The following is a 10,876-nucleotide window of genomic DNA, read 5'->3' as shown; positions in this document are numbered from 1 at the left end:
AGTAGTCATGTTTTGTATTTTGAATTGTGCGTACAATGAAAGCGAAACTTTGTATTTGCATTGGACATTGGCTGTTTTCCAACTGTCTAAAAATCAATTTTCAAGATTAACACTATTCGGATACCGTGTACGTCTCATAAGTTCAGTTCGTATTAGTGATTGTTTGGTTCTCACTGAACAAATTTTGGCGATGTTTTATTCTTCACAATTGCTGCTTCGTGGTGGTCGAGCGATACGGATTGTTTCGGTTATTAAGTCAAGTTATCAATTCCCTAATATTAAAGATGTGTTTTATAATTGGGGAATACACGGAACACATGTTATTTTTAGTTTTATAAACCTTTATAAAAGAGACAGAATTCCGTAAACATTTAATAGATTATTGTATCTATTCTCGGAATGACAGTGTATGCTTTATAATAACGGAAATTAAAATCAATTTGGGGAAAATTAAATGTTAAGTTATTATTTTCTGTACAAAACACGCCATTTGCTTAATCAAACATTACAACGTTTCACAATGAATGAACAATGAATGAAACGGGATTCGTGAATAAAAATACCACCTTGGTATTAAGAAATATTATTGCAATAATGTACATAACTTTAATTACGGAATCTTATCATGTTTCCTAATCAGGAGATATTGGCTCTTCTTCAACTATGGACACAATGATAAACGCACGGTCCTCATGATATTTGGATTGATGGAATTTTAACATAGAGTAACGAGTCGCACAATGTCATATCGGATTAATTCTCTTCATCGTAGTTGATATGACATTCAAAATATGATAGTATTAGATCAAATTTAATATTTAGTTTTGAAAAAATCTCCCCAAAAGTAAGAAGCGTATATAGTCGCCGCGTTTCCCAGCAGGCCAATATCTATTTAAATGGACTTATCATGCGCATATTCCTTTATAATTATTTCGTCAATAGGCATGTCCGTCCTTTTGTCTTTCCATCCGTCAAAGTTCTCGTTTCAGACTCTCATGATCAATATACGCAGAAACTTCATAGGCAGCTTACCTAAAGGGTTGACGTGCAACCACGTCAGGTCGTTAAGGTCAAGTGCATTCCTGAAAAATCAACAATAAGTGGACAACATACTTTAAAGGGATCTTTTCACGCTTTGGTAAATTGACAAAATTGAAAAAAGTTGTTTCAGATTCGCAAATTTTCGTTTTGGTTATGTTATTTGTGAGGAAACAGTAATACTGAACATTTACCATGCTCTAATATAGCCATTATATGCATCTTTTGACGATTTTAAAACCTAAAAATTATAAAGCGTTGCAACGCGAAACGATTGAATAATTTGGAGAGTTCTGTTTTTGTCGTTAAATTTTGTGAAACTACGAAGATTGCTTATATAACGTATAAAATACGTTGGGCATGTGTAACCGGCGGAATAGCTCAGTAGGTTAAAGCGTTTTTACTTCAGGACTCTGGCAGGACTCCAGGGGTCACTGGTTCGAAACCTGCTCCGGGCAATGTTCTTTTCCTTTTTTTAATGTTATTCTTGATTTTTTACTGGAGCTTTTACGATCCAATGTTTACATTCATCAATATAAAGCATTTAATGAATAAGTTAAAAAAATGCCAAAATCTGTGAAAAGGCCCCTTTAACTTAGCTTAGAGATGCATCGAGTGGTTTGGCGAAACACACGCGTCACGTGTTGTTGATTTTTTAAAAACATTTCTTTAGAACAGATTATTAGAAAAAAATCATTAAGGGGTGATTTATAAAGTTGCAATTATGTCACGTTGACATATGTATACCAAATAAAGAATACGCTTATGTTTGGCGATATCGTATGTGTAATGTCTTCGTCTCGAATGTAAAGGTTAATGTCAAATCTTATCTTTCTTAAATAAATAAAAAAAGTAAATCATGACTCCGAAGGCATCTAGTATAATGTGTAGTCATGAATTGCGTGTGTTGTCTTTGTGTATTTCTAGACAACATGGGTATGTTCTCACGCAAGTCTTTCGCGTCATTTACGCCAGTCGCTCCGGTGTGGGTGGTTAATTTTTTTCAGATTTCAAGATATCGTACGAAAAAAAGATTAATTTAATAATTGGATTTATAGGAGCGTCATGACGTTAATATGATTGTCACGACTTTCACTACCTTTATTCTTAAACAGTCGATGGGTGGTCATTTCGTGTCATATTGAAAGCGAAAGTACAAATCTTCAATTGGATGTATATAACGCGTCGTCAGGTTTCGAGTATGACCTTAATTGATTATTGTGTATACATAGTTTTTGTTTAAATTCAATATTTTTAGACGTTTTTATAGTTTAATATCGTTTTTTATCTACATACCAATCATATACTTTCAATTACCTAATCAGTTAATATCTCTTAATATTCTGGTATAAATATATTAGAACTTTCTGCATTATTGTTGTTTTTGTGTTTGTTTTTACATCCCCCAGTCAACGTTGGGGGACATATTGTTTGTGCCCAGTCTGTTTGTTGGTTTGTTTGCGTCAAACTTTAACATTTGCCATAACTTTTGCAATATTGAAGATAGAAACTTCATATTTGGCATGTATGTGCATCTCATGGAGCTGCACATTTTAAGTGGTGAAAGATCAAGGTCAATGTAATCCTTCAATGTCAAAGGTCAAATATATGTGGGAACATAGTGGTTCACAAACACATCTTGTTTTTTATTTAAAAAAACAACAACATATTGACAAATTGCATTAACCGCGAAAAAAGATTATATGCTTCCCTCTAATGGATGAGAGATTATGTTGAGGTAGGGAATATACATTTTTCTTTTCCATGGGTTGCATTGTTGTGTATTTCAGGAATCTTTCGTATGTGTTAAATACAGACCACGTAAGGTTTTGATACAAAACTATGACGGATAAATCGCCTTTTTTCGACGTATAGTTATATAGAGTTACATTCATAATTAGTTGATCTCTGTACTACTGCCTCAATTTTCAGAGTAAATATTAATTTTATGCTTGCCAACGTTTATCTTCTTTAATTTTAACCGCACTGACTATTCAAACGGACATACAGTCCCGCTTTGAAATTTAATCGACTTCGTGTATTGTTCAACATAGTGGACGTTCCTAAAATCATTTCGTCAGCTATTTTTACTACTCCTCGCATTGTATATATAGTTAAATTGTATTCACAAGTTAAATCCTTCCAATTGTTTAGTTTGTAAAGTTTTCTAATTGATTAAACTCCGTGCTATTTTCTATACAATTTAACGTAATGTCAATGTATAGATTGTAGTAAAACATTTCACACATAAATAATGTAATCTTATAAACACTAATATTTATATCAACCACTTCTTTGTGTTGTTTAATGGCGGACTTGATGATAAAGAGCTTGCTTGGAACAATTCATATCTGTGTTTGTTATTTGCATATACGAGCATGTAGTCAATGATAATATAAATGATGCTATAGAACATCTAAGGAAGATCGATTGTAGATCGAGGCGGATAACGAATACTTTAGGACTATGCCACTGTTTAAATAAATAGATGTATAGAAATATTCCAAAATATGCATTGAACGAAAACAAACACAATATTTCTAAATATCGATTACAGTATAACGTTTGTTTTTTGTACATATTAATAGTAATTCCGAAGCACATTTCCACTTTCAAATGTATTTTTTTTTCTAGATAATAAGTAATAAATACTTGTTAGAAAAAGGTTTCTTACATATGCGACCATATATTGTTAATGATATAAATAGAGAATACTAGGTCGGTGCCGAATAAAGCAAAGTTTATTTTGCGAGGCTTAGAAAATCTGAACCATGAGCCTTGGCGAGTGGTTCAGATTTTCGTGCCGAGCAAGATAAACTTTGCTTTATTCGGCACCGACCTAGTATTCGATTTATCCCATCAATTTTCTTAGACGTAAATTATTTCTTTAAACATAGAATAGGAAAATCGAACTAGACGGAAAATCCCAAAGATTTTTTAAGCAAACATTGTTTCATTATTTTAATCGTGTCGAGCCTAATACATTACAAAAAGATCAGTAACCAACCTGTTTTTCGTTTATCATACCTCTACGTCCCCGATGTTTAAGAAATAATGGAAAAAAGACACTAAACAACTGCATCTTTAGCGTGAAACAACATGCATTGTGTCGTATGACGTATGGAATGAGTGATGTATTGGACGTCATCATTGATGACGTTCAATCGAACGAATGATAAAGGGGGCTAACTTTCGTTAAGCTGGCGCATATAGTCGCGATTTGGGGCGCTTGAAAACTGGCCAAGCACGTTTGCTGAAATTTGACATGTATATGGACAAGAATGCAATCTACCTGTTGGCGTAGGCGTTATACCTGGGAAAAATCAAGTTTTTTTTATTAAATCACGAAAAAGTTTCGCAAGTTTGACAAAACCGGAATTACAAAATGCGGTATGTGGATATACCGAAGTCCTACCGAAATCCCCGAAATCAAACTTTGATAAAACAATGTTTCATTAGTGATTTCAGTGTATTTCGCAACGATCTATATTAAAATACGCAGTTTTTCAATACACAATCTATATTAATGGGGATTTCGTGGGATCTCGTGGATTTCTGAGGATTTTGGTAATTACGGGAAATTCGGTATTTCTTCACACCCGTCAAAATGGTCGACTTCGTCAGAATGAACGCTTAGAAAGTATTTACAAAAAAACATCACCTCAAACGATGTAAAGTGAACGCTACTTATCTGTTTTGTAGATAAGTATACGATCCATTGGAAAACACTAACATTTGACATAAAAAAACGCCAGTGGATATGGAAATCTTCATCGTTTGAAATAGCAGACGGCGTCGACCAAAGGCGAAAAGAACGCGAGAAAGTATTAACAAAATAACATAATTAAAAATGATGTCAAGTGAACGCTTATTCGCTGTTTTGTAGATAAGTATACGATCTATTGAAAATCATAACATTTGACATAAAACACCCGTGGATATGCAAATCTTCTGCGTACCAAATAGCAGACATCATGCGGCGTCTAATCTGAGTCTACGCTGTTTGCCAAGGCCGATAGTATAATGAATGGAAATGCACAAACTCAGCAACTGGCAAGTATATATGCATTAGTAGATTGTTTCGTGATTATTTAGAAACGACTACATAATTCTTTTGGTTCAGCCAGTACAACTTAACGTAAATAAGTATTAAAGTTTCTACACCTGACAACAATGTGCCAACTTTATACAAGGTAAGTTGTTTACATTATTTAAAATATTTCAAGCTTACAGTATACAACAATAAACAGCTGGTACAATGTAATGTCATCGTTTTAATTTTAATAAGCCCGTGGTTAATTACCCTTTTTAATCTTATGGTTCAATGCATCTCTAACACCTTCAATTGACATTCTCGGCTCGGGTACTACTTACCGGTACATGTACCCCGGGTACTCTTAACTTTACTTACATGTAGCCCGGGTACGGTAAAGAAACTTAAACATACCCGCAAATATTAGATTGTATCCGAGTTGTATATCTGCCAAAAATCCGATGTCGTTAAACATGCTAGCGATTAAAGTAAAACAATATTGTTTACATTAAAGAAACTTCTCTTTAAAAAAAATCTGCATCAACATGCTTTTTAGTATGAGTGTTGAGAGGACGCCGTAGGAATAATCAAGTAATCAAGAATACGTCTCTGTTTCTGCTTTTATTTCCTTCATGTATAATGACGATAAGGATTGACGACTAACATTGACGGCAATGATAACAAGAATTGAAAACTAACACTAACGACAAGGATTGGCGACTAGATGTAACATTGACGATTCTCTACAATAAATGAAATTAACAATAAAGAATGAATAATACGATTATAGTACAACAGATCTGCTATTCGAAGTATAATATGATAGCATACACTCATTAGAATAAAAGGTTTCAATAAATATCGAAATATCTTAAACAATATTTATTACACAGCATGAATTATTTGTTAAAACATAATATAAATACCAAATATGGTGTTCCCCATTTAACGGACCTCGCAAACCAAAAAATGTTTCTTTAAAAAAATCTATGACGGTAAAAAGTGAACGTGCGACATCGCGGAAAATATACTTGACAACGTCATACAATGACGCGACTTTAAACAATTTAAGATTTTAAATTGAATCACATTAATGATTGTAAAAATGAGTTTTGATAATACATTGTATAAATGCCATTTAACAGAAAATTGACATAAATGTAAACATAATTAATTTTTACAAAATAGCCGACAACAACCGATTTAGTGTTAAAATTCCCGGGTATGTTTTAGTATATTTACCGTACCCAGGGTACGAGCCTTACTAACTGTATTATTATTATATCTCACCGACTACCTTTACCTTGTTGTGTTTCAACCTGAAATTTATGTAAAATCCGGCTTTCTTTACTTTTATTTTTCATTCATTTGATTACGCAATTGTTGACGTATCTCGTGGAAAATTATTTGAATCTTTGGATTTTAGTGACGACAAGCTGGAAGTGTCAATTTATTTTTTACAATGAATCTAAGATGTATTTAATTTTTGTGTGTTTGTCATGCATAGTTCAGTGTTTTCCAGGAAAATTTGAGTAGCCAGTTATATGGCCGGCAACTATGCAGTAAAACCAAAGCATTTGTGACATTTACTTGATATATTTGGGAAAAGTAGCCGGCATCAAGAGTTAATGTAACCGGCAAGATTGCTAGCAGCCGGTATTTAAAGAGAACACTGATAATAGTAAACTAAATCTCTACGACAGGATTACAGCTTTGTAAAATTGTTTTTTGGGTGATAATGGTTAGTAATTCATACTAATGTTATTAAAAAATATCGGCTTTAAACTTAATTTTGAGAATGGGATGGAAGAACAGAAAATGAAGAGCATACAGGGATGGAAATAAGTGGTTTACCGTGAACCCGGGGCAAGTAGATTTTGGCCTGGGCAACTCAATTTCAAAAGTTGGTAAACTTCTTTTTTTTAAAGCTTAAAACAATTCACTGCAATAAAAATTGAAAAACAATTGATCACCATGGATCAATACTAGTTAAATAACATTCATTATTTAGGAATAGGACATGATTCAATTCAGGCTCATAATAAAACATCATGCATTGAACATGTGTTGTCAGCAAATGTATTTTATTATCTATTATTTTATTAAAAGAATGTATAATATTCACATGTTCATATTTCTGGGCTCGTTATTCTTTATCTGGGCAACCAAAATACTAAAGATGGTTGCCCACAATAGTAAACAGTTAGTTTCAATCCCTGGCATATCATTGTATCTCTATTGTTATAAGCATTGCATTAAAGTTGTGATTGAGGTTAGCCTGTTGTTTATGGTATATTTACATTTTAGCTTGACTGTTATATATGAAATATATATAGTCGAGCTATCCTACTCAACCCGGCGTCGGCGTGCGCATTGGAATGTTTGCGTACCACCTCAAATATATTTCCTATGTCCATTGACATATTGCTTTTATATTTTGCATACTTCATTACCGACATAACCCCAATCTATAAACAAGAGCAGACAACTCATTTACTGTATCAAGCATTTTAACAGAATTAGGCCCTTTTTAACTAAGAATAATATGCATATTATTGATAAATCTATGTTAAAGTTTGCATATGACCTCAAATATTTTTTATGTCACTTGACATATTGCGTTCATACACCATGTATTTTGCTTATTAACCAACATGACCCCAATGTATAAACAAGAGCAGATAACTGTATCAAGCATTTTGTAACAATTATGGCCTTTTTTTCACTTAGAATAAGCATATAATTGATAAATCTATTATTAAGTTTGCGTACCACCTTTAAATTGCCATAACTTGTTTATTATGCTCCCCCCCAAATTTTTTAGGGGGAGCATATAGTCGCCGCTTCGTCTGTCCGTCGGTGCACAAACTTGTTTCGTACCCAATTTTTTTTGTACCCAAATTTATATATGTACCCTTTTTTTTTCGTACCCAAATAGTTTTTGTACCCTAATTTTTTCGTTCCCTATAGGTTTTCATAACCAAATTTTTTTTCGTACCCAATTTTTTTTTTTACACAAATTTGTTCGAACCCAAATTTCTTTGAACCCATTTGTTCGTACTCAAATTTTTTTCGTACCCAAATTCGTTTTGTTCCCAATTTTTATTGTACCCAAATTTTTATTTGAACCTTTTTTTTCGTACCCAAATAGTTTTTCCTACCCTAATTTTTTTTCATAACCAATTTTTTTTTCGTACCCACATTTTTTTGTACCCAATTTTTTCGTACACAAATTTGTTCGTACCCAAATTTCTTCGTACCCATTTGTTCGTACTCATTTTTTTTTCGTACACAAATTTTTTCGTACCTTATTTTTTATTTGTACCCATTTTTTTCGTACCAAAATAGTTTTTTCGTTCCCTTATTTTGTTTGTACCCTTTTTATCGTACTCAAATTTGTTTTCGTACCCAAATTTGTTTTTTTTCCTACCCACATATTTTTTCGTACCATTTTTTTTATAGAAATAATCGATTTTCAATTTGATTTCATCTCTCCACTCATTCCATCACGCGAAACCCTTAAGGTGTCGCAACTCTAGTATTAATAATGACGTCACGAGTACGCGCACTTAATATTTGTAAATAATGTTTATTTGCTTTTTGAGTTGCATTATGTGTAAAAACTGTATTACATCTTGGTATCAAATTGTTTGTTTTGTTGAATCTGATTCGATTTTACTAAAAATGATTACTTTATAGTTGATTCCGAGTAATATGAACATTCTTCGCCGCGCGTGACAGCTATATTTCAGCACTGCTGAAATAAAGGTAAATTTATTTCACAGTGGTTTATTTCGACAATGCACGTCTGATGATGGGATAAATAGAGAATAATAGGTCAGTGTTGATTATAGGTCAGGTTTATCATGCGAGGCTTAGAAAACAAAAAGCACGAGCCTTGGCGAGTGCTTTTTCGTTTTCGTTCCGAGCATGATATGATAAACCTGATCTATAATCAACACTAACCTGTTATTCTATTTATCCCACATTAAAACTTTTGATTTTAACATAATTAGTTTTACTGGATAATTTCGCGTTTTCATGAGTGTTTTTCGTACTTTTATAATGACTGTAGTGTAACCAAGGTTAGTGTATTACTCCGCGTTCTAAAAATAACCGCTGATCAAATAATCATTTTTTAAATCAAAATATCGTTCTGTGACAAAGAGTCGTGCTTTATAAATTACAATTTTTTTCATATTGAATTGCAAATTTAAATGTTTTATGACATCAATATAGCATTAAGTTGTTATATACACGAAAACTACATTGGTTTACGAAGTAGCCTAACAACGTAGCACACGCCGTTGATTATACCAGACATTTTATAAACGGGGCTTTAATCAACCAAATTCGCTGTAAAAGTGGGATAAATGTTTGTTTATTAAAAATTCATGTAATTGAATAGTTTAGATAGAGAATACTTGGTCGGTGCCGAATAAAGCAAAGTTTATTTTGCGAGGCTTAGAAAATCTGAACCACGAGCCTTGGCGAGTGGTTCAGATTTTCGTGCCGAGCAAGATAAACTTTGCTTTATTCGGCACCGACCTAGTATTCGATTTATCCCATCAATTTTCTTAGTCGTAAATTATTTCTTTAAACATAGAATAGGAAAATCGAACTAGACGGAAAATCCCAAAGATATTTTAAGCAAACATTGTTTCATTATTTTAATCGTGTCGAGCCTAATACATTACAAAAAGATCAGTTACCAACCTGTTTTTCGTTTATCATACCTCTACGTCCCCGATTTTTAAGAAATAATGAAAAAAAGACACTAAACAACTGCATCTTTAGCGTGAAACAACATGCATTGTGTCGTATGACGTATTAATAATGACGTCACGAGTACGCGCACTTAATATTTGTAAATAATGTTTATTTGCTTTTTGAGTTGCATTATGTGTAAAAACTATATAACATCTTGGTATCAAATTGTTTGTTTTGTTAAATCTGATTCGATTTTACTAAAAATGATTACTTTATAGTTGATTCCGAGTAATATGAACATTCTTCGCCGCGCGTGACAGCTATATTTCAGCACTGCTGAAATAAAGATAAATTTATTCCACAGTGGTTTATTTCGACAATGCACGTCTGATGATGGGATAAAAATGTATATTTAACTTTTTGTAATTAAATATACTGTATAAAAGCATATTGATAAGAAATGAGAAAATGAACAGTTTCACTTACTTAATTTTGGTGGCGCCGCGTTCGCGTCGAATCGCATGCAACATAATTTGCAATTAAATAGCAAAATGATTAACCTATTCATAGTGAGTAGTTTAAGCTGAATACAGCGATGGATATTCAACGAATAGAAAAATAATAACAGAACATATTAAACTATCTAAATATATCAACAGGAAAAAAGAGGAGAATTCAGACGAAATCGTTTTTAGTACTGGCCATAAGACTTGTTCAAGAATGTTTGTGTATACACAAAAATATATAAACATATATGTTTCCTATGAGATTGATGACGTTCAACCATTTAAGTGAATAAGCAAGAACAAATCTAGCTGTTAGATTGTCGTACGGCATATGCTTCTGGAAGCACTTTAAATCCGATCTCACAAAGAACCTCCACCTCTTAACATATCTTAAAATATTGATAAGCAAGTTCCAATAAATATGTTTTAGTGAAATGTTCATTAAATATATAAAATTATCATTTTATTAATTTAATATTGTTGTTAATAAGTATTACGATCTTGAATTATGCTAATTACATATTTAAAGATACCTTAGTGTGCAACTAAAAAATAATTCAATTAATACTACATTTAATTATTTTCATAA

Source organism: Dreissena polymorpha, chromosome 1 (assembly GCF_020536995.1).
Source record: "Dreissena polymorpha isolate Duluth1 chromosome 1, UMN_Dpol_1.0, whole genome shotgun sequence".
NCBI lineage: Eukaryota > Metazoa > Mollusca > Bivalvia > Myida > Dreissenidae > Dreissena > Dreissena polymorpha.
The sequence above is the reverse complement of the archived record's forward strand: the minus strand, read 5'-3'. Positions refer to the sequence as shown.